Genomic DNA, 27,073 nt, shown 5'->3' on the forward strand with positions numbered 1-27,073 from the left:
TCAATACATTGTGTTTCATATAGGGCCTGCAGAGCTGGAAGTGGGAATCCAGTGATCTTCTCTGCTACTTTCACCACCTTCTGTAGGGCCTTACAGCCTGAGGCTTTGCAGTTCCCAAACTAGACTGTAAGATTACTAGTCAAGGTACTTTCAGTGGTACCCCTATAGAAGGTTTTGAGGACAGAAGAAGGGAGACTAGTTTTCCACAGCTTCCGCAAGAAGTGCAGGTGTTGATGTGCTTTCTTCACAATGTGGTTAGTATTTGTTGACCATGCTAAGTGCTCAGAAATAAACACACCCAGAAATTTGGTGCTTCTCACTCTCTCTACTGCTTCTACTTTAATTATGAGTGAGTGATGTGAATTCTTTCTAAAATCCATTACTAACTGCTTGTTTTTAATCATGTTAGGGCCAGTTTATTAATATCGCACCAATTAATGAGGTGGTTCACCTCATCTCTGAAGGCAGTCTCATCTCCACTCCTGATAAGACCCACTACAGTGGTGTCATCTGCAAACTTGATGATCTTGTTTGAATTATGTCTAGTGATGCAATCATGAGTTAGTAAGGTAAACAGCAGAGGGCTCAGGAGTAATATATAGTTGTGCATAGATATATATATATATATATATATATATATAGAGAGAGAGAGAGAGAGAGTTATAGTGAGAGGGCTTTTAGTTGATCCATGTGGGACATGTTGTTTAGGTCTTGTATCCTTTTAGTAAGATATATTTTATCCTTGTGGATGTTCCACTTGTTGCATGTGTCTGGACGGATACATGTCAAAGGAGGCATTATATTCAGTGACTGATCTAATGTGGGCTCAATTAAGGGAGGCAATGAGATCCCAAGATCTAGACACAATTCCTTGATTTATAAATTGTGCAATACAGAAGGACATTCTTACAGCAATGGAAACATGCTGGTTAAAAATTAGCTTACCGTACATGTATGTTCCTAAATATTGAACAACTGGGTCACCTCTTAGGGGTGTATTGTCAGTGTGGCATTTCTCTGTGTTCCATAGGATACAATAGTGTGTTTTTTGGCATTTAGTTTCAGTCCATGATTTTGGCAACAGTTATTTATATGGGATAAACCTTCCTAAAAGATAGCTAAGTCATTTGGGGATTCAATGACTACTCCTAGGTTGCAGTCATCTATAAACTTAGTCAGCCAGAGCCCTTTGGTATTCTGAATACCAAAGTTCAAACCACACAAATTCAGCCAGTCATAAAACACCTCTAAATAAGAATATACCATTCTGACCATAGTATCATCAGCATATATGTTTGTCCAGCATCTGGAATCTAATGGAACAGAGTAAAAACTTAACTTGCTACTAATTAACTAATTAACTTGCTACTAATTAACATTGTTTTTTACTTTGTCTTTTTCTGTCCTCCAGCTTTCTTGCTCTGAATCTTTCCCCTGTGTCTCTGCCTGGGTGAATAACTGGACCTAACCAAGCTGAACTCCCCATTGCCAAAGCAATACTCCCTGCTGCTTCAACTCCCTTTTTGAGGAAAAGTGTACCTAGTGACCTTAAAAAGAACTGAAGAAAGTATGTACTTCTGCTAAATCAGAATTCTGTACTCTTACTCTGCTAGCTGTAGTAATACATTCCCTGTCAGGAGTGCCAGCAGCCTAACCCCTCCATTGTTTTCTGTCCTCCATACCTCTCTCAGCTCTTTGTTCTGTTGCTCCACTCTTCCCCTGTCTTATCAGCCCTAGCATGCCCTGGTGAGCCTTTGCTTCTGCATAGTCCACTACTGGGCACCCCTTTCCATTGAAATAAGTCTACTATTCCACCTAAACCTCTCCAATGAATTGAACTTTAAACATACAAACTTAAAGTAGAAATATAACATAATTTAATACTTTTCTCCTTTCTGCTCCACAGCTAACACATCTCTGTCCTCTCTTCACCTATACCTTAGCCCACTCTTCCCACCTTATCTAGGCCACCACCACTTACCCTTCTGTTACTTACACTTCACAACTACTGCTCCACTGATAGTCTCTCTCCTCTTCTGCTCTCTGGGCTCCCCTACCCTGCCCCCAATTCCCACCGCCCCAGTACATCTACATTTATTCCTGCATAAACCACACCCACTGCTACACCTATCCAATCACTACCCCACTTACAAAACTCAATCTTCTTTTTCCCGTCAAAACCAACTTAGTCAACTCCCATTATCAACTTACAACCACCCCTCCTAACCACACCCTCCAACCTATTGCAACACTCCATACACTAACTACTACCTGGATAACATCCAGTTCCTCACTATTTCCTACATACCTTACTTCTCTATATTTATATTACTATACTATTAACTCTTTTCACAACATGCACTCTAAACACTCCTTCCTCTTATTTTAGCTGTTACCTCCTCACCTTATCTTCTTTCTACCAGCTTTCCCAACCCACAATTCTCACCCACTTCCAAACCTTTCATATAACTAACCCTCACAGCTCTCCGTTTTCTCACTCATACTCTCTTATTTCCCCCCTTTTACCTCCCCCGAAACCTCCTCCTTATTCAGCACAAACTTATTTCCTATCATACTTATCCTATCACCATAACAACTAGTAAAGCCCTCCAATTTATAAAAGAACCCAATCTCATCTCCCTGCTAACTACTCACCTAAACTATTCCATGCTATATCTGATTAGTTCCCTCATATCTGGAGACATTCATCCTAATCCAGGCCCCACCACCACAACCACCACAAATAAATCCCTATTATTCACTTCCTTAAATTCCCAAAGCATAGTAAACAAAGTCCCAAACCTTCACGCTTGGCTCACACACAATAAACCTGACATCCTGACTATTTCTGAAACCTGGCTAAAACCACACATTAAAGACTCTGAAATTGTTCCTCCAAACTACTCCATCATAAGAAAGGACAGACCTCACAAAAAGGCGGAGGAATAGCCCTTCTATATTCTTCCTCCCTAGTAGTTACTCCTACAATAAACCTATTCCACACTTCAACAACGAACTACTCCTTACCCTACTACAAATCAATAATTATAAACACATATGCATAGCTTCCTTTATATCCCCAGGCGATAATATTCCCACACTCGAACTTATCCTTTCCTGGCTATCCAGTAACATTAATAATGAAACCATAATCCTAGGAGATGTTAACATTAACTGGGCCCTTATCCAGTCTCCTACAAACCCCATTAACATCAACCTTTATAATTTCTCACAACTAATCACTGCAGTAACCCACCCTGCCAAAACATCCTCCAATGGGAGTATATTAGATTGGATTCTTGTCTCCCATCCTCACTATTACACCAACAGTGGCACTCTCCTGACCCACTTGGTGACCACATACCCACCTTTACCCGGCTTCCCACTATCCTTCGAACCCATAACTATATTACTATCCGTGACCAAAAACTTCAACCCAATAACCTTTTCAAACTCATTACAAGCAATAAATTGGAATTGTTTAAAACTCTACCTCTAAACAATGCGGTCTCACACTTCAACTCAACATTCTTAAAATTACTAGACTCCCAAGCTCCCCTGGACAAAGAGAATTAAAACTAAATCAGCCCCATGGCTCTCCAAATGTACTCTTGCTACCATGAGACAGAGAGACAAAGTCTGGTCACGCTACCCAAAACGTAGATAGCACCACTCCATAATATAAAATGCTCGAAATAAAGTAAAAACTCATTACTTTTGATCGTCAAAACTACTTCCATACACTCCAAAACAACAATAAAACAACCATAAAAATTCTGAAAAGGGATCTCTACTCTCCTCCACCCTAGTAACCCAGATACTCCTACCCCTGACCCAAATGCTCCTGAACTTGATTTAGCCACCCAATTTAACTCTTTCTTTATTGACTCTATCTCCAAACTGACCTCCTCATTCTCTAACACCTCCTGCTATCAATACCCCCAACCACCACCTCTCTCACTACTTCTTCAGCCTACTCCGCACCCACTAACTCATCTACCCCTCCTCCACACAAACTCTATCCTCATCTTCACCACACCATAACTTCCCTCCTGACTGCAACCTCTTCTCATTAAATCCCATACCTACATCTACTATAAAGAAACTCCTCCAGAAACTGAAACCATGTACCAACGCTCCTGATAATATCCTTCTTACTTTCTCAGTATAGCAGCTGATACTCTTGCCTACCCATTAGCATCTTAATAAACCGCTCACTACAAGAAGGTACAGTTCCCCAAATCTGGAAACAAGCCTTTATTATACCTCTACACAAAGGTGGTAACAATAATAACATTACTAATTTCCGTCCCATAGCCATCCTGTCCCCATTTCAAAATCCTAGAAAAATGTGTCCAACTTCAACTCCTTCCTCACCTCCTAGACAACCATCTTATAACTCCCACACAGCACGGTTTCAGACCCAATCATAGCACTATGACTGCCCTCCTCTCCTTCCTTGAAATTGTAAACAAAGCCCGTGACTCTGGACAAATTGTTTCCACCTTACTTCTTGACCTCTCCAAAGCCTTGATACTATCTCACACAGCCTACTCTTAACTAAACTCTCCAAACTTTACCTATCCTCCTCCTCTTTGAACTGGTTCTCTAGTTACCTATCTAACAGAAATCAAGCTGTAAAATGGAAAAAGCCACCTCCTCTTTCCTTAGTACCCCTACAGGAGTCACAAGGCTCCATACTGGGTCCTCTTCTCTTCAATATTTTTATTAACGACTTCCACAAATCAGTCCCACTCTCCAGCATCATCCAATATGCAGATGATTCTACTATCATCTGTTCTGCCCCTTCAATCACTACACTACAAAAACTCACTCAAGATGCCTTCTCTTCCACAGAGCAATGGATGCTAAGTAATCATCTAGCTCTCAATGCTACCAAGACCAAACTAATGTTATTTACTCCTTCTAAAATCACCCCTCCCAACATGAATACATTCTTAGTTACTAGCCAAGACAACTCACCTCTTGAAATAGTGTCAGAGACCAAACTACTTGGGGTCCAAATAGACAACCAACTTAAATTTAACTCCCACCTGCAAACAAACATCAAAAAAACTCATCAAAAACTTGGCATGCTTTATAGACAGAATGCCTATCTCACAGCTGCTACCAAAATTACCCTCTCTACTTCCTTCCTTATCCCCTCCCTCTACTAACTAATCTCCAGTCCCTTATTAAAAACAGCTTAGCTCCTGCTATAACAAAATAGCAAAATTGCCACCAGCCATAAGTCCTCCACTCACCACTGTTTATCCCTCCATAAACTAAAATGGCTAGAACTTCCCAACCAACTAACTTATACTCAGCTAACTCTAGCCCATATTCTGAACCCCTCCTCTGTCCCTCCCTTTCCTCTGTCTTTAAAATGCACCTACCTAACAGAGTCCTAAGGTCAAATAATCAAAATCTACTAGAAGTGCACAAACCTACTCATCCCCCAGGCAAAAACCTTCTTTCCTTCAGCCTCGCTCATCTCTGGAACTCCCTACCTCCACATCATCCCCCACCTCAGAACCACTCTACCAAAAGTCTCTTTTCTTACATCTAGCATCACAGTGGGAATGCTCTTGCTCCCACCCTACATAACTAACATTACCTAATATCATTCTGTACAATATCTTACTTTAATCAGTTTACTTTGTTTGTTCTCTAATCTGTATTAATGTTTACACTTGTTCCACTAACTAGTATGTGTCATCTCAAAGTATTTACTATTATTACTGATATTCCATAATCGATAAGTTTTACTCTTAGTCTGCCTTCATACTATTAATAACTGTCTGTACCTACATTGTCACTGTCAAATGTTGAATGTATATTTTGTTTTTGGAGCTTTTCTCCCCAGGACTCCACTGAAAACGGGTTCTTACGGCCCAATGGACTATCCTGGTAAACCAACTGCAATAAATAAATAAATAAATAAATAAATAAATAAAATGGGGCCTAGTCCTTTACCTTATTCAGTACTAATCTAATAAGAATGATATTGGATTGACAGCATTGTATAACAACTTTTTGTTGGCACTGATCTAAGCAGTTTCCAATGCACTGAATAATGCAGCCACTGAAATTTGTTACTATCATATTCCTTTTGATCGCCGATTGATACAAATGTATTACTTTTACACCTAGTCCCATGTCAAGAGCTGTACATGATGGGTTATAAAAATCTAGTAAACTAATAATATCAGTAACAAAAAGTGCCAGTTGTAAGACTTCATAATGTTAATTAAACAGTTATCAAAATATTTCCAGTTATAAATGCTAAACTTATATTCCTACAATTTTTCATTAAGTCTATGTCTGCTTTGTGTAGTAGAACAATATAGGAGTGAGACTATATAAAATAAGTGATCTTCAAGCAGTTCTCTCCCACTCTTTTGAAGATGCAAAAAATATTCAGTAAGCTTTCCTGTGTATCTTTTGTAAAACACTTGCTGTGAGATAGGAAACTTATATGAAATAAATCTAAAAACAATGCATCCAGTACTTTATTAAAATAAATGGTTCCTGTACAAAATGTGGTTGATAAACCATTGGAATCTGTAGTGTAGTGGATGTTCTGTTTCTCCAATATTCTCCGGGATTCATAAAGCTTTCACCAGGTGCAGGCGTAGCATTGGCATTCCACCACCAAATCTGGCCAGCGAGCGATCCAGGTACGAGCTGTTTCCACATGCACTACCTGCCTACACTATGCCTGCACAGCTCCCAGCTCCTGTATGCTAATTACCCCATTTACAGCAGTGTAGCATGCAAATGAAGGTATTTAGTGATCCAGGAAGTGGTGCAGGCATAGTGCAAGCATGCAGAAATGTAAACTGTAAAAAAACGGTTTACATTTTTGCAAACATAAAATCAGAGCCATAACAGCCAACTAAGCACATGTATTATATTGTTAATATATGCCAATGGCTAAATATATAGCCATTGGCATAAAAAAATGTACAAAATATAAAAATAACATTTAATTTTTCTTTTCGCACTATCGCGAAGTTTAAGCGCAGGGCAGAGGCGCGCAAACAGGGATCGCAAGGAAAATAGAAAAATATAGAATAAAACTGCAATGTAACACATATCATGATTTCCCCATAATAGTCAATGGCAGGCATGTTACACCACACCATGGTGCAAGGGTTGTTAAGGGGCTGTGACAGTGTTTTGCAAGGTAGCTAGGAATTAGTAGGCAATGCCATGCAAATGAGTGGAGTAATAGTGAATCACAGATTCCCCGCTGGTGTAAGGATGCACCTCACAGCGTAGCATTATAACACCAAGGTATGCCCTTGAGATAAAAATGACATCAAGAGAGGGATGTGTCAACTTTGCTGTAAGCAGATTGGAGCATTGCTAATCTGGTTTTCCTGTAGCAAAGCAAAGCTGCAGGAAAGCGGTGTGTTGAACTGGCTATAGCTTTGCTTAGCTGATAGCACACAAGGTAACCGAGTATGCATGTGAAATGCGCTTAAACTTGGTAAATGGGTTTGCGCGGCACGCAATGGAGCTGAAACAGGAAGGATAAAGGAAAAAAATAAGGAAATGCTGCAGCAGGGAAATTGGAGTACAAATGACTAATTAACACCTAGGAACCTACAGTGGGGCATTGACAACAGCTAACAAGGCTGCAAGCAGCTACCTGCAGAACAAGAAAGGGGAGGGGCTGTACTGCAAAGAAAACAGTGAAGTGTCACAGCAGAACAAAGCAAAATTACATTATATCTGCTACAAAACACATTTTGCAACACATGACTAGGTAGGGAAAGTACAAAACAACAAAGTTGGCAGGTGGATGCATGCCTGACAATGAGAGGGGAATCCAGGTTTAAAAGTGAATTAAAGGGCAACAGAGTAATCAAGGCAGGCAAGCATAACTCCAAACTACAGGCCCCACACTTGCAGTGCTCACTGTAAAACCCATAATTAAGATACCATGCAGCTGGAATTGCTCATACACAGCCAATGACATCAGCAGCATCCATAACACAATAGTATAAAGTGTGAAAGCACCTCACACACTTGTGTAGTCTCATACACTCTGCACAATTGGTGTATACATATGGTGAACTTTTAATATGTACATGTTAGGGGCTGCCATAGCTTTGATCCACCAGCATGTGTTGGAGACTGAAGGTGGTGTGGAGGATGATGCTGTCGACCACCTCAGGCACCAGAGGAGGAGAAGAGTGTTCAGACCCAGGGTAACCTACCAGTGGCTACATGATCTGGAGGTAGTAGAGCATTACAGGGTGGATAGGGACACCCTACAGCAACTTGTGGAGCTGTGCCAGCCACACCTCAGAGCCAGAACAAACAGAGGGGAACCCATCCCAGTGGATACGAAGGTATGTGTAAGCCTGAGAATACTAGCCACAGGTACCTATCAAAGGCCAACTGGGGATATCATGGGGATCTCACAGGCATCAGCATCCAGGGTACTTCATCAGTTCCTGAATGCCATGTTACCACATGCCAATGAGCACATATACTTCCCCCGAACACAGGAGGAGATGGCCAGCAATATGCGTCTCTTCCACTGTGTGGCAGAATATCCAGAAGTACTGGGTGCAATAGACTGCTCGCACATACACATCAAGTCACCACACGGTGAGCAGGGCAGGCGCTACATAAACCACAAGGGATATCCCTCCATCAACTGCCAGGTCATGTGCAATGCCCAGGGCATTCTAATGGATGTGTGTGCTGGCAGCCCTGGAAGCTATCACGACTCCCACATCTGGCATGCCTCACAGCTGTATCAGGTATTTGCCAGGGGGAACATCCCAAATGGTCATCTGGTGGGGGATGCTGGCTATGCACTGGAACTGTGGATAATGACTCCCATCAGAAATGCACACACACCCATGCAAGAATGTCATAATGAGGCACATGCACAAACCAGAATCATCATAGAGCATGTGCTTGGATGCTTAAATCATGGTTCCATTGCTTGGATATATCTGGTGGAGCCTTGCAGTACTCTCCAGGCACGTGTGCCCACATTGTTATAGTATGTGCCATGCTACACAATATGATCCTGTGGAAACAGATGCAGCAGGGACAGAATGGTGAAGGCCCTCACAGCCCACCACCATTGCCAAGAGCCCCACAGGCATAGAGGTACTCAGACCATGAACACCCTGAGCCAGCCCCAGTAGGCAGATGGAGGTGTGCCCAGTATGCCCATGCCTTGGCAAGGAGGGAACGTATAGCACACACACTGACAGTGTAGGCACCTAGGGACTGACGCCTTTCTCCACCTGCACACACAGTAAAAATGGATGGCACACACACAAGACTACCTGTAAATTGTCATGTATAGGCAATCTACTGTGTGCATCCAACATAGGCAGCCCTCAACTATTGCACACACAACTGCTATTTGCACAAGGTAAGTCAACACCTGAACAGTAAATTAAGCTATCAACATGTGCTGATACTGTATGTATAGGTTCATAGATTCATAGGTAGGTACTTGGCTAACTGACCAAGGGCATTCATAAGCCTAGCCAAAATATGTCAGCTTTTGCCACCCCATTGATTAATTAACTGTCCCTCTGTGGAGCAGACCAAGGGCATTCATAAGCCTAGCCAAAATGTGTCAGCTTTTGCCACCCCATTGATTAATTAACTGTCCCTCTGTGGAGCAGAGCCAATGGTGGGATCCCTGGAGTGTATCTACTGTTCCCCATCCACTCTTCAAGATTTCTCTTGAAGAGTGTTAGTGAGGGGCCCTGTATAATGCAATTAGGGATGTTGTTCCAAAGCATGGGGAGTTTCTGTGACAGGATTCTGTCCCTCCAGCATGTTCTAGTTATTGTTGTGGCAAGGTTTAGCTCACTACAGCGTGTGGCTTACTGTGACATGGATTCCCATAGGTGGAGCATATGCATTAAGCCTGGGTTGGACAAGGCTTTGCTGGCCAGCAGAGATCATCTCTGAGTAAACGAGATGCCACTGAGTAAAGCAAGAGTTTATTTAGTCTGGCTGCATAGGACATATGTTTGAGGCCAGTAATCCTCTTGGTGAGGTACGTTCGTGGACCTTCCAGCTGTCAGAAGTGTCTTCTGAGGTACATCCCAAATGGGTTATCATACTCTATGATGAAACTGATGAGTGATGAGTAAAGGGGCACTATAACCTCAGTATGTCTAGATGCAAACCCTTTAGTAATTAGATGGCCTACATAGAAGGATGTCCTAACTACTTTGGAGATATGATTGTTAAAGGAGAGGTCACTATCTACCTTAGTTCCCAGATCCCCTATTACGTTGTCTGTATTAAGGTGGCTGCCACTTATGTGTAAATATGTGGGTGTTTAGTTTTTCCCAAATGGAATGACCATGCAGTTTGTGGCACTTAGCTTGAGGTCATGACTTTGACACCCTGTGTCGGTCTCTGTGAGGCCCTTTGAAGGATGTCCGTGTCAGCTGGACTGTCAATTATAGCTCCCGGTTTGCAGTCATTGCTAAACATGGTCTGCCGTAGTCCACCTGTGTTTGCCTGTACCTCTGAGAAGTATATGCCAAACAGTAGGGGTCCCAGAACTGAGTTCTGTGGAACACCAGTTGTGACTGGCTAAGAGTGGGACCTGGAGGCTGCTAGTCTTACCATGTGGTTCTGTGTGTAAGCCTGTTGGCAACCCATCCTGTGATATATGGGTTCATGTACAGGCTGGTGAGTTTATCAATAATACCTGAGTGGGAAATGGTGTCAAAAGCCTTGGCGAGGCCCAGGTAGTATATGTGAACCACTTCTCCCCTCATCTAATGCCTTGGTGACTGTCTGTAAGACATCAAATAGGTTCAGTAGGCATGATCTGCACTCAACCAAGCTGACCTGGGTTGGGTCAAGTGTTTGGAGGTTTTCAATGTCTGTGTTAATGTGTGCCATGAGGATGCACTCCATAGCTTTGCAGACCAGGCTAGTCAGGCTTATGGGATGGTAGTTATGGTGTGTTTCCACATTGGTGGAGTGGAATAACCATTGCTATGCACCATTGTATGGGCATGTGACCTGTGTAGAGGCTGTGGTTGAAAAGCTTAATTTAGGTGTGGGGTTAGTTCATCTATTAGTGTTTGTAAGACGCAGTCTGGGACACCATCTGCCTCCATTGATGCTGTATTTTGCCATTTGAGAGGGCTATTTCCAGCTGTGTGTGTCTCTGAAGTCTGATATACTGTACTTTACGGGTATTGTTGTGGGCTCTTTAGGGTGTGAAGTTTGCACTGAATGTATCTGCATGGATGTTTGCGATATTAGTAGGTTCAGCATATTTTGTGCTATATTGCACCAGCACAGTGCAAATGTCTGTGTTACCACTTAGATCCTTGACATAGCCAAAGAAGGCTTTGTGGTTATCTTTTGAATCCTTGCCTATTTTCCTGTTGAAGTTAGCCTTGGAAGATTTCATAAGGGACCTAAGTTTCTTACTAATACTGGTCATGGATGTCTGCCCTTCTTGGGATTTGCTGTTTGTCTGGACTACTGTCCTACTTCTGTTGTATAACCTGTTTATTGCAGGGGTCTACCAGACTGGTGTCCTTGTCTTGGAGGAGCGAGTCTTGGTTTACCAGTGATGGCACGATCCATACATCCTTGTAGGTGCTTACAGAGTGCATTTGTAAATCTTTCTGTATCTTGAGCAGTGTTTTCCCTTACCGTGGGGGTTGTGAAACCTCCCACCTCTGTCTTTAGTAGTGTGAAGTTAGCTGTAGGAAAGGTTTTCACTGTGGTTACCTTGGTGGGGGAGATTGTTGGGTGTAGAAATCATCAGTGAATAGTTCATGGTCAGTGACCGGTTTATCTCTGCGGTGGTGCACCTGTCACCCATGTTGGTGATTACCACATCTGGTATGTTTCCACCTCTGGTTAGGGAGTTTACCATCTGATACAGGGCATTTGAGGTGATAAATTCCAGAAAGCGCTGGGCCTGGAAGTGAGTACTCGAGAAAGTTTCCCAGTGAATGGTAGGGTAGTTGAAATCGACCAATACCAGGGTGTTCGGTAGGACTGTCATGTTTTCCCCTGTCTCCAGGTAGGTGGAGTGGTGGTCCTGGGTCATGGAGGGTGATCTGTAGCAGGCCGGAGTTTGCATTGCAGTTGTGGCTGATGTTAGCTGCACATGGATGATCTCAGAAGTATCATGCTGCCCCACTAACCTGGAGGTGTAGGTATCCCTGATGAATATATTTAGACCCCCTCCATGTCTGTGTCAGTCCATGTTCTGTGGCCGAAATGTGTGGTATGGGTTGTAGTCTGGTAGTGCTGGTGTGCTCTCAAGAGCCTTAAAACATGTTTCAGTTACTCCACAGATGTTGATGTCCATACTGAGGAGTGCTGTGAGTGCATGCATTTTGTGATTACAACTACTGGCTTTGAGTAGCATAACCCTCACTGATTTCACTATTGAGCTGTTTACAGAGGTGGTATTCACCTGTGAGACTTGCCTAAAAAAGGCACCATGGGGGGGCCAATAGCCTTGGCCAGTATTCAAAAGCCTAAGGCTGACATATGCAAGCTGGTATCGTATTGTTGCATGCATGTTCCCCATCTGTGCTTGTTTCTCATCTTTCCTGTAGGTAACCTACTGGTAAGCAATAGAAAGCCTTAAACTGATACAAGTCTTCTAGCTTCCAAGATAGGCTTTTGGAGTGATTAAGTATCAGTGTTTTGTATGTTCTTGCTGTACTTAACTGTTTTCTGACTACATGGTGATTTTCCACTGTATATTGTGATCTGAAAGCTCTGTTTATTCACATATTATTTTTGTGATGGCCTGCACTTTAGAGGTTCACAGATAGGTAGTAGGCTATCTGCCCAAGGGCAGTAAAGCAAGAGTTTATTTAGTCTGGCTGCATAGGACATATGTTTGAGGCCAGTAATCCTCTTGGTGATGTACGTTCATGGACCTTCCAGCTGTCAGAAGTGTCTTCTGAGGTACATCCCAAATGGGTTATCATACTCTATGATGGGACTGATGATTGATGAGTAAAGGGGCACTATAACCTCAGTATGTCTAGATGCAAACCCTTTAGTAATTAGATGGCCTACATAGAAGGATGTCCTAACTACTTTGGAGATATGATTGTTAAAGGAGAGGTCACTATCTACCTTAGTTCCCAGATCCCCTATTACCTTGTGTGTATTAAGGTGGCTGCCACTTATGTGTAAATATGAGGGTGTTTAGTTTTTCCCAAATGGAATGACCATGCAGTTTGTGGCACTTAGCTTAAGGTCATGACTTTGACACCCTGTGTCGGTCTCTGTGAGGCCCTTTGAAGGATGTCCGTGTCAGCTGGACTGTCAATTATGGCTCCCGGTTTGCAGTCATTGCTAAACATGGTCTGCCGTAGTCCACCTGTGTTTGCCTGTACCTCTGAGAAGTATATGCCAAACAGTAGGGGTCCCAGAACTGAGCCCTGTGGAACACCAGTTGTGACTGGCTAAGAGTGGGACCTGGAGGCTGCTAGTCTTACCATGTGGTTCTGTGTGTAAGGCTGTTGGCAACCCATCCTGTGACATATGGGTTCATGTACAGGCTGGTGAGTTTATCAATAATACCTGAGTGGGAAATGGTGTCAAAAGCCCTGGCGAGGCCCAGGTAGTATGTGTGAACCACTTCTCCCCTCATCTAATGCCTTGGTGACTGTCTGTAAGACATCAAATAGTAGTAGGCATGATCTGCACTCAACCAAGCTGACCTGGGTTGGATCAAGTGTTTGGAGGTATTCAATGTCTGTGTTAATGTGTGCCATGAGGATGCACTCCATAGCTTTGCAGACCAGGCTAGTCAGGCTTATGGGATGGAAGTTATGGTGTGTTTCCACCTTGGTGGAGTGGAATAACTGTTGCTATGCACCATTGTATGGGCATTTGGCCTGTGTAGAGGCTGTGGTTGAAAAGCTTAATTTAGGTGTGGGGTTAGTTCATCTATCAGTGTTTGTAAGATGCAGTCTGGGACACCATTTGCCTCCATTGATGCTGTGTTTTGCCATTTGAGAGGGCTATTTCCAGCTGTGTGTGTCTCTGAAGTCTGGTATACTGTACTTTACGGGTATTGTTGTGGGCTCTTTAGGGTGTGAAGTTTGCAATGAATGTATCTGCATGGATGTTTGCGACATTAGTAGGTTCAGCATATTTTGTGCTATATTGCACCAGCACAGTGCAAATGTCTGTGTTACCACTTAGATCCTTGACATAGCCAAAGAAGGCTTTGTGGTTATCTTTTGAATCCTTGCCTATTTTCCTGTTGAAATTAGCCTTGGATGATTTCATAAGGGACCTAAGTTTCTTACTAATACTGGTCATGGATGTCTGCCCTTCTTAGGATTTGCTGTTTGTCTGGACTACTGTCCTACTTCTGTTGTATAACCTGTTTATTGCAGGGGTCCACCAGACTGGTGTCCTTGTCTTGGAGGAGCGAGGCTTGGTTTACCAGTGATGGCACGATCCATACATCCTTGTAGGTGCTTACAGAGTGCATTTGTAAATCTTTCTGTATCTTGAGCAGTGTTTTCCCTTACCGTGGGGGTTGTGAAACCTCCCACCTCTGTCTTTAGTAGTGTGGTTAGCTGTAGGAAAGGTTTTCACTGTGGTTACCTTGGTGGGGGAGATTGTTGGGTGTAGAAATCATCAGTGAATAGTTCATGGTCAGTGACCGGTTTACCTCTGCGGTGGTGCACCTGTCACCCATGTTGGTGATTACCACTTCTGGTATGTTTCCACCTTTGGTTAGGGAGTTTACCATCTGATACAGGGCATTTGAGGTGATAAATTCCAAGAAGCACTGGGCCTGGAAGTGAGTACTCGAGAAAGTTTCCCAGTTAATGGTAGGGTAGTTGAAATCGACCAATACCAGGGTGTTCGGTAGGACTGTCATGGTTTCCCCTGTCTCCAGGTAAGTGGAGTGGTGGTCCTGGGTCATGGAGGGTGATCTGTAGCAGGCCAGAGTTTGCATTGCAGTTGTGGCTGATGTTAGCTGCACATGGATGATCTCAGAAGTATCATGCTGCCCCACTAACCTGGAGGTGTAGGTATCCCTGATGAATATGGATAGACCCCCTCCATGTCTGTGTCAGTCCATGTTCTGTGGCCGAAATGTGTGGTATGGGTTGTGGTCTGGTAGTGCTGGTGTGCTCTCAAGAGCCTTAAAACATGTTTCAGTTACTCCACAGATGCTGATGTCCATACTGAGGAGTGCTGTGAGTGCATGCATTTTGTGATTACAACTACTGGCTTTGAGTAGCATAACCCTCACTGATTTCGCTATTGTGCTGTTTACAGAGGTGGGATTCACCTGTGAGACTTTCCTAAAAAAGGCACCATGGGGGGGCCAATAGCCTTGGCCAGTATTCAAAAGCCTAAGGCTGACACATGCAAGCTGGTATCGTATTGTTGCATGCATGTTCCCCATCTGTGCTTGTTTCTCATCTTTCCTGTAGGTAACCTACTGGTAAGCAATAGAAAGCCTTAAACTGATACAAGACTTCTAGCTTCCAAGATAGGCTTTTGGATTAATTAAGTATCAGTGTTTTGTATGTTCTTGCTGTACTTAACTGTTTTCTGACTACATGGTGATTTTCCACTGTATATTGTGATCTAAAAGCTCTGTTTATTCACATATTATTTTTGTGATGGCCTGCACTTCAGAGGTTCACAGATAGGTAGTAGGCTATCTGCCCAAGGGCATTTATAAGCATAGCTACAGTTTGTTGGCTTTCTCTGCACCATTGATGAAGTAACTGAACCTCTGTCAAGCATAGCCAATGAAGTGATTCCAGGCAGAGTTGCCGGAAGCTGTTGAAGACTGGGGTGGCAGAGGGTGATAGGGGCACTTAGTGATAAAAAAAGGGCATGTTAAGGTGAAAAATCAACACCATTCAATTTCCCCAGCAGGTCTTGCATCTATAAAACTGTAGGGGCTCCCCCTCCCTCTGGCTGTATGATTCTGGGACACATGATCCCAGGGATGTATATTCTGTTACCCATTCACACATCAAGGTTTCTCTTGAAGTGTGTCAGTGATGGGCTATGCCTAATGTAGTTAGGAATTTAATTTATAGTCTCTCATTTCATTTATTTTTTGATTTCAAGAGTAAGTGAAGCTCAGTGGGTTTGGGCACCTCTGCCCCTTGCTTAGCCTAGCTTACATACAGAAATCATCTAAATAGGAAATAGATAGAAGCAAAGTTAATGTCAATAGTGTAATGGTTACAGCATTCGCATAGTATCTGTACATTTGTGGTTCAAATCCCATTAAAGTCAGAGATGTTTTTCATGTTAAAAAGTATACCTTAACCACAGCTTGCATATTTAGGTAGTATTCTTCGGTATAATTAACATTTGAAACACTCATATAAGCCCATGTGTGCCGAAGAGTAAAATCAACAGAGATTGTAATGTTATGTAAGCACATAGTGAGATGTTACTTCACTGAAATGTATATATCCTGAGTAGTTACCAGATGTGGCCGTGTTTGCGAGCACAGGTTATACATTTTTAAATTTTGTTTAACCATGTTTAACTGCTGCTTTAATGTCACACAAACACTTTTAAACATGCTTACAACTGCTTAAATGAGCCTTATTCTGGAGTAAAAATTTTTAAAGCATCGCAGGTCTTGAACCCCGGACCATGCACACCATATTCGTGGGACTTACCACTAAGCCGTCTGAGCTGAATACATGTTTCAGGGTCTTTAGACTACACCTTTTACTATAGGCATTCCACAGTACTGACCACAAATGGGAAAGTCACTTTGTGTACATATGTACAGTACATTGTAATGTACTGTTTTTTGTGAATCAGCATATACAAGTCTACATATGTATAATTGTTAAAAATCAATACTAAATATATATATATATATATATATATATATATATATATATATATATATATACATGTCAGTGATGTCTGCACATACATATATATATATATATATATATATATATATATTATATATATATATATATATATATATAGATAGATATATATATGTATACAGTTACATCTATAGCCATATATATAAACATCTATGAACACAGTTTGTGACACAGAAGCAATCCAAAGGAATTGAAGTGTACACAAAACACATGCAGCTCTGGTATTATAACTATTAATATTAACTTAATTCACCATAGAAGGGATGGTTGTTGTGTATGTGGAGATTGGGGTGGGGGAGGAATGATGGGTAATGAAATTATGCACCAAGGAGACCCTGGGTTGGATGTTCAGTAAGTGAACTGGAGAGGTATACATGGAGTTTGGGGACAATAAAAAAAGGACACAAAACAAGAACCATTCTCATCTATAATACACCCTGCAGGTCAACTTGCAACACTTAATTCCACATACATATGAACATTAACAAGTACCATACATATGTACACCAACTGACTGTCACATTTGTTTTCAGTAGTGAGGAATGCCCGTAGTAAAATGTATATTCTAAACACCATAACATTTGCACATATCTCAGATGCCTTAGTGGTAAAGTCAGTGACTGTGGTGTTCATGGTCCCAGGTTCAAGGGCTGTTAATTTATTTTGAGGGCCAAAATAAGGGCTATTGGATGCAGGGTGATTAACGTTTTAAGCAGTTCTAAGTGGTTTTGCGTGGGTTTGCATGATGGTAAGTGGCAATAGGACAAACCACCATGTACCCAATGAAAGGTGCATGCTATATGTATATATATATATATATATATATATATATATATATATATATATATATATATATATATATATATATATATATATATATAGAGAGAGAGAGAGAGATTTAGAGAGATACATAGATACATGTCGATATATAGAGATATACATATATGTAGATATATAGATAGGTTAAAAACATCTACACATCTATGGAGGTACATATAAATGTATCTAATAATATATATATATATATATATATATATATATATATATATATATACATACATATGTGTGTGTATACAGCATCTAAGTGTTCAAATCTGAGTATAACATGGAGCATAGCAATCACACATTCCGCCACCCCCAAACAATATGAACAAAACATATGAAGAGTATATGCCAATACACTATTACAAATATGTTCTATGGACATGAGCCAAATAGGGTTAGTCACCAACACAACTACAATGACTGCAAATATCCATGACAGAAATACACAGACATCTTTCATTTAGCAAAACTTTATTACATTCCGATATATTGCCAAAAGGATTCAAGGACTAACATTATCTGCATGCTATACAGGAAGCATTTAACAGTGCCTTAATGAATCAGCCTGCAATTACCATCGTATTAGTCCACTAAGGGATAGGTGTTCACATAGGGAAAGAACACCCATACGCATATAAAATATGTATAAAAGCAGTTCCTACACACCTGCATCTGCTATGTACACCCACCAACATTTCCCCCACACCCAAACTAATTACAACAATACATACTGTCATACCATAACCAATAATTCACCCACTGTACGACATCTGCTGAAACCTTGACATACCTGGACAGAGACACACTAACATGGCCCTATGTGAAATAGTTGCTGTTATACAATGGAACAGCTGCTGATGTTACAGGGTTTGTTTGAACTAATCCTGTTTCAATGGGTTGAAAAGTAATTACACCAGGAAGTGTTACCAATTACTGATTATCAGCACAGTATGATACACATTTACACCAAACTAAAGATGTCAGGTGAGCACACTGTAAACCCCCTAACATTATATGCATAGCCATACAGCCTTGAGCTGGTCAAACATCCTGGCCAGACTGAAACGTGCAGAAGTATTAGATAAAGACAAACCCTGCACAAGTAACAATGTTCAGAAATATAAAAGCAGTACTCACATTTAGACCAAATCTTCTAGGCATTACACACAATATATTTGTATATGTATCCATACAGTTGTTGCAATAGATTTCAGACAACAATTCCAGGCTGTCTTCCTCACAAGTAAGGCAAAGGGACGCTGCCCAAGTGGACTACTCAATTATACTCCACTGTTGCCATGGTATTGGCTAATGGAGTAGCTGCACAGCTGATGTGCATGTAATTAACTACTTTGGAACACCAACTGGTGATCAGGATAGCACATGTTACTGATCTCTAACTATAAAAGGACGCCTTGTCACACATTTAAACCATCTGTATATACCTGCAGAACAGTACAAAATACACAACAGGAGACTGAAACACAAACTGAAAAAGATTAAAATACCAGTCAATAACATCTCCAATTACCAAGAAGGTATGTATAACATTTAGTATGTCTGTGTATGTAGTACCTGTTCTGTAATAATTACAGTGTAATCAATGCATATAGTGGAAATAGCTATCTTGTAGTGATGTATTGTTGAGCAGTAGTAATGCTTGTAGTAGTCTATGTGTGTACTGTTGTAGGTCACAAGGCAAACTCCACATGCACCACAAGGGATGATATATATGGGCTTGGAATTCACCAATTCTTTTCCAGCCACTGTCAGTGTCAGGGTTGGTCCAACAAATATGTGCTATAACAGGGGATAGTATATGTTGATATATTGTAACAGTAGACATATGTATGGGTGTATTAGTGAGATGAACATGTCAAAGGTTGGCTTACTGTGCAAATATAATTTGCATTGTGGGATATTGTGCCAATAACTGTGTAATGTACAGTATTCTAGGCAGATCTGTATTCCATTTTACATAGCATTTCTGTTATGTTATGCAAACATTAGTTATGTCTATTGGCAATATCAATACTAAATAAAAGGATGCATATGAAACGTAGTCATCTGACAGTTTAGCAGCATGATAGCAAAGAAAACTGGAAGAGCTAGGTAACTATCCATGCACATAAGACATGTAGTATCCACCTCTCTAGTATTGTTTGCAAGCAATAACAGCTGTGCATGTGTACATGTTATGCAAATGTGTATTGACCCTTGTTACAGGGCTGGGCCAAATGGCTATGTGCACACCTACATAGAGTGGATATTGAGAGTAGAGACACACTGGTTGAACATTCAGGTTTGTGTAGCCTAACCACTCATTGCCAACCTAACAGCCGCTTGCACTGTACTGGTAATAAAACAAGTTGCATATCATCTCTAACTCCAGTGTAACATCTGCAGTAGGAGTGTAAGATGTAAGAGACTGCTGCCCATGTGTAATAGCTGCTTCACATTTGATGGCTTACACTATCTGATTATATCCTGACCATGTTGATAGTGGCAGCAGAGTCTATTGATACTTGACTCTGTTTGGGGAGTGGGTGTCCGTGCCCAACAGAACTCATGGTTCTGGTGGATATGTGAGTATATACCCAGAAAAGGATACAGACCTGTTGACACTTGCATCATCTGTAATCAACTATCAGGGCGTGATGTGCTCCACAGATGAGGTGGCTATTATGTTTCTGTAATAGCCAGTGTTGTCACATCCATAACGCAAATATTTACTTGGGAGCATCACTATCTAAAGCATCTTCATAAGCAATAAGTAAACTAAATACAGTACTTGGTACTTGTAGTACTGACTGCTCATACAGGCATGTCCACTAGTCAGCTACTGGTGTTTACTAATGTCAACTTTGTGTATGTGGCCATCCTGGGGGACTGTAATCTCTACACCATGTACACTGCCAAACCCACCTAACACCACACCCCACACATTGTCTGGGATGCAGCTACAGGGGTAAGCTGGAAGGCAATCCAGTCTACAGCCATGACTGGACTGGACAGTCATGAGGTGTAGGTTAACACATGTATCTCATCACCACAACCAACACATACCCTTACCAGAACACAGTAAGGACTCCCAAACATAGCACCAGAAATCACACACATTCACAGAGGCTTCTAAGTACCTGGCCAAGCAAGAGACCTCCCAAGCTGGAATAGACAAACAACATAATACACAAACTGTATGACATAATTTGCCAAATTGTGCCACCCCTCAGAACACGTGGCCAGGAACATGCCCAACAGTACTCATCTGTGAATGCAAACTCTAACACTATGTTACACACCAAGCTATACAAGGGCAAACAAACTGTCAGCTGCCTGTCTCCTATGATTAGCCACATACCCGTACACTCAGACCACCTTTTGAACTATACACATGGCTCTGGCATATTCCATGTTGTTGTGCAGAACCTGTGATGCAGTAGCCTGGACTGCATGGAAACACACATGTAGGAACTGTCAGGTCTTGTAGCCCATGCATTTATGTCCAAAGGCCTGGGTAGCATTCTGCCATTGGCCAGAATGATACTGCTGTACAGGGTCAAGAGGATTGTATTCCACAATTGTCTAATGTACTGGTGTAATTCAAAGGGTATTCAGTATCTCTCTGCCTGGGATAACACAGTTGGCAGACCATGATGCTTTGCCAGACAGGGCCTGCACCTATCACCCCTGGGAATCTGGATACTGGCTAGTGCCTTCATCATGCAAAGTTCAAGGAAAAGTCCACTGCTGTAACAGGGACAGCCAAGCAATAAACTGTGGGTCTCGCTACTCGATACATTTCAGAAACTCAATATGGACTCACTTACGTCAATCCTTAACATGGAGAACATATCTGTGCAGTGACTGTGATATGGTTCAATGCTCTGGAGACCACCCCTGCATGACCATGTTATAACACATACCTCACCTCTTGCCCATTATCCTTTATTGGAACACACAGGCCACAGGTGTGTCCATATTCCTGAAGGATATGTACACCCCCACGCTAGTTGCACTTGCATAACTTCAGATGCATTATGCTGAGCAGCTACCTTTGTGCCAAAGTGGAATCCAAATTGCACCTTGCGACAAATCACCCACCATGCCTCAGAATTCCCAACTGTCATATTGTGCTGTAATGGGGAATATTAGGTTTGAGACAGAAAACTATAATAATGGCTACTCTCAACTATCCCATTATGAACTGGGAAGACTCCTCATGTACCAACACCTGTGCTCAATGCATGTTGGATTTCATTGACCCCAAAGACCTGGATCACCATAGTCAGATAAACAGGGCTAACAGTATGCTACACATAGTCAGTCTCCAAAGCCAATGTTATGCTTCTTAAGAGCAAAGTGGTGACTGTCATGGCACCCATGCAGATGGACAATGCATGTGCAAATGCTGAATACTACACAAATGCACTTTAAGCACTCACATAAGTGCAGTGATTGCACCATTTAAATAGTACCAAGATTCAACCAAACACAAACAGGAAGACAAACAGGTGGTACCCTGCCTTAAACTGTACCACAGAAGGTAGTAGCTGTTGCAAGAGTGAACACACACGTGGAGTTGATCCCTGGTCAGCCTCAGTAAGATGCAGATACACCATATAAAACCACACAAACCTACTGTGAAACTAATCAACCACATATTATGAGGCCAACCACAGAGAATTTTATAGCTGTGTCATGAATTGTAATGGCAACAACAAGACCTGCCGTGCTTCACAGCACTATGGCACGAGAAGTACTGCACCTACTGAAATAGCACTTATTTATCCAGATAGGGTCTTGGATAACCTAAACCCACTCTCACCTCCCCCCAACAGGTACATATATTTATATATCCATGTACAATACAGAGCCCCTGTAATACCAACTATGCAGGTACAAGCTGCACTCTCTAAAGCCATACATACAGCTTGCATGGGACCTGTCTACATCCCAGGGTGTATTTTACACAAATGTTAGAACAATTTGCTCTCCACATACCCATCATGTTCAATCATAGCTTCATGTCAGGCTGTGTACACACTGAATGGTGCACAGCAACAGTTATCACACCCCACAAAGGGAGAGTCGCCACTGATAATGGGAAATAGTGCACTACTACCCTGCTGAGTCTAGTCTGTAAGGCCATGAACCTTGATCAACTTATTTGATGTAGTCAGTACAGATATAGATGACAGTAAGGTTGATTCACACAGCATATCATGACCTTGCCAGGTCTTAGAACACCATCACCCATACTGTGTTCCAGCTACACTCAATAAACTAGGTGTATATTCCTATGTCACAGGATTGGTTGGCAACTGGACTGCTGGCAGAACCAACACTACAGAAGATGTCTGACTAATACAAGCACATCAAACCAGTGCCAACTACAGTAATACAGGGTTCATTCCTGGTACTCCCCCTCTTTGTTATCTATACCACACAGACTAACACAGAAGGCATCTGCCTATTGAAGCTTGCAAATGACTATGAGCTAGGAGCAATAGTTGACTCAATGAGTGCTGTGGGCAACATACAGAAGGGCCTTTGTGGGTCAGATATGTGGTGTGTGACGTATGGCCACATTCTGACAGATAAGTATTGCATTGACATCCCCTACGTTAAAAACGCTGTACCCATGAACTACCACCTAGGCAGTGGTCAACATAATGGAAACTGTGTGTGTATGGAATGCAGCTGGACAGTAGTCTTTCCTTTGATAGTCACTTCACCACACTAGTCAGGTAGTCATAAGTGGCATCCCTAATCATGACAGGGTGCTATCCATGAATATAGAGATCATTGTTCAGCCATACTCAACACTCAAATGACCCATAATATATCACATATTTCCTTTAAGGGTTATTGGCCATGTTCAGATGGCATACACCAGCCTTCTCAAACCCTAGCTCCACTATGTAGCATGATGCCTACCCTGAATAAAGCCATGTCCAACCCAGAGATGTTGGACATACTGCACTCCCACATCCTGATTTCAAATAAACACATACTTCATGGACATCCACCTTTCTAGTACAAGGATCATAGCATGCCTGACAGATCCCTGTCCCATACACTTTACACACTCCTGTCATACTATGCATCCCTGTCCAACAAAGCTGCACATTGCCCCTCTTTGAGACATGGTGTGATGACTGCATGGCAAATATATCAGTAACCCTGTGGATCAGTTCTGTGGCACTGCATGAAATGGCCACTGAAAGTTACCTGTCTGTTGGCTACAGCTAGGTAACCTTTCAGCCTAGGCTCATAAATGGCCTAGGGCATATAGCCTACTAGTTCACTATGACCATACATGCTATAGCTGATATCCAACCCTGCAAATACCATCAAGCTAGCAATTGCCCCATGTGTTTCACATGTGCAACACAGGTAATACATGGCAGGATGCTATACTGCTGTACAGTGCCATGTAGATGTATATGGCAAAGCACATACATTTAAAACTTTCCGTGAGCAAGTATGCGGGGTCACAGGTCATGTCCCTTAAGGCTGTGTATGACTATATATGTGACATATACACAACATTAAAGTCTCTTGCATTAATGTGAACACATCCAGACATGTGCTGATAGGTAAAGACACCAGTACAGGCAAACAGACATGCCCACATCAAGAAAACATCCACATGGAGTATGAGCAATGTCATCACTTGACACACACATATATGGTAATAACATCAAATCACCAGTAAGTGTCAAATGTGTGTGAGTTAAACATGGCAGTGGTGTTAGTGTCATGCAGATTTGCAAAGACATATTTGTAATCATAATAAATGTGATACACATGTATGTGCAGCTGTACTTCTGTACATCTCTGTCAGTTACTGTGACCTGTCTCCATCATTATATCTTCCAAGTATGCCGTGTGCCAGGCTCCCATCATACACCCACTTGGAGGATGAGGTCCTCATTCCATACCTTCTTGACAACCATGAAACACTCTTCAGCCATGTGTCACAGGATGCACACCAGTGGGATGCCCAGTGGGAGGAATTTTGCAGGAGGGTAAATGATGTTGGCGGCCACAATCGCGCCTATCAGCAGGTGTGCCGACACTGCACTGAACTCATTAGACAGGCGAAACAGTGTGTAAATGCAATCGCCAGGGAACAAGCTGCAATAGGTGGGGGGCCACTCACCCAGCCCCCAGTTACACTTACCGAGGAGCTACTGGCCAACCTGGGGACACCTGCAGAACTCCATCCACAAGCTTTAGCTGGAATTGTGGAGGTGGGTGTCTCAACCACTGAGCCAGGGGTTGCCTGGTAAGTCACTACTGCACATAGAACACAACTATATTTCATATAGTTACATGTGTTACTGTACAATATTTAACATAGCATCATATGCAAGGCATGTATGCACACATGCCACATACTATAGTTTGCTACTCTATGTATGCACAGATGTGCATTCTCCATAGTATAGTACATTGTACTGGCTTATGTGCTAACATGCACATTGCACCCTGTAGCTATCACACAGGTGTGGATAATGATCTTACTGCTGTGACACTCCTATTTAGGTACCTCTGGCATTTCGCAGTGACAGCAGCCTGTTGCAGGTGAGATTATTATTTATCAGGTTTGATAATGCACAGATCATATTAATTGCATGCTATCTGCCATGTGTCCATTTAACACACGTACACATAATGTATGGTGGCATGACTGTCGCACAATGTCATGTGCTATCTGACATGTCCATGACATTTTGTGGGCTGACTGCAACACTGGTTAACTATCCTGCAAAACATGATATCTCTTATCCCAAACATACCACCCTTTGTCTGCAAAACCCTATCCTCAGTGGAGCATATGACATCTATGGGTGTATGTCATATGGGACAACACTGACATGTGGAATAGATGCCATTACAACCATTGGACAAAACATGTTTACATATGGCCATGGAGGATGGCCTGAGACATGAAGCAAAACACACAGTAGAAGGGATGTACATGTGTGTACACCCTGTTGTACATTGGCTCAACACAATACAACTATAGCCTTTGTGTAATGGTGATACTGCAGCTGTGGCACACTAAACATCATACAGGCCTGTGCACAGCTTGTGTAGACATGACATCAAACCACCACATAGCATGTCTTGAACATCTTGAGTGTGTCACAACATGAAAGCTTTCACCTATACAGTATCCAAATACATACATGTGTTGCACAAAATACACATACAACCAGATCAGGCCACAGATAGAGCACATTCACCTTGCTGGTGTCAGACATCACTGTCATGCTTGCTCCTCATGCATATGAGGTACACAGATGGCATGTGGGACATGGAGTATGCTAGGTTAGCCATGTCTGGGCATAGTTGCCAACCATCAGCAATATAGTTGCAGATGTGCAGGGATGTTATCTGTATACCCTTCAGTGACCTGTGTCACACATTCCACATTAGGGTTTAGTGTGTATACACCTCAGTGATGTGGGTCACATTCCACATTAGATATGTATTGTATCTGAACACAGTCACGGCTATGAACTGTGTTTATAACTCACACTGTATAGCAATAGTGAATCCACATGATGCCCTGCAATGGCTATGCACATCAGCTCAATGTGCAGTATGTCACTGTATATCTGTAGGGTGGACTGACAACATTGCGCCAGCTGAAGGTTCATGTTAGTAAAATACGTCTCTACATTGGGATGCCATTATCTCATTGAATATTTGAAAGGACACCATTGTGTCAAACACGTATGCATGTCATTCAACACGTCAGCAGAAGACATGTCATACTACATGTCATTGGCACACATCAGGCTGGTGTACTGTTAACCTGTGCTGATCTGTGGCACCATTGCAAAGTAGGGACAGCCATGTCAAACATGTGTGTACAGCCACATGCACATTGTCTGTAGACTCAGGTCAGGGGTAAGCAGAATAATGTTGAACAGACATGCACTGCTGTGGGGGAGGTATGCAAGCTAGGGCTCAGGAAAACATAGTATTCACTCAACATATCCTTCTGCTCATGTCCTCGTCACACATAGGGGCAGTGGCCAACACAAAGCATCAGTGGCAGATGTATACAGGTCAGTGATGGTCTGTTAAAATGTGGGGTATGTTGCACAAAACATGGCAGTGCGGTGCAACGGTGCATAGTGCATATATTGTGTTGCAGGTTTGGGGTATGACCTACTAACTTAAATGGTGCAATACAGGGATGTATGTTAACTACTACTATAATTGTGTAAGGTGCATGCCTTCTGCTATAACACATGCATGTTGTTGTGTGCAACACAGGGATGTATGATAACTACCACTATAATTGTCATAAGATGAATGTC

The sequence above is a fragment of the Protopterus annectens genome, chromosome 4.part0 (genome assembly GCF_019279795.1).
Source record: "Protopterus annectens isolate FY-2018-M chromosome 4.part0, PAN1.0, whole genome shotgun sequence".
In the NCBI taxonomy this organism is placed as follows: domain Eukaryota; kingdom Metazoa; phylum Chordata; order Ceratodontiformes; family Protopteridae; genus Protopterus; species Protopterus annectens.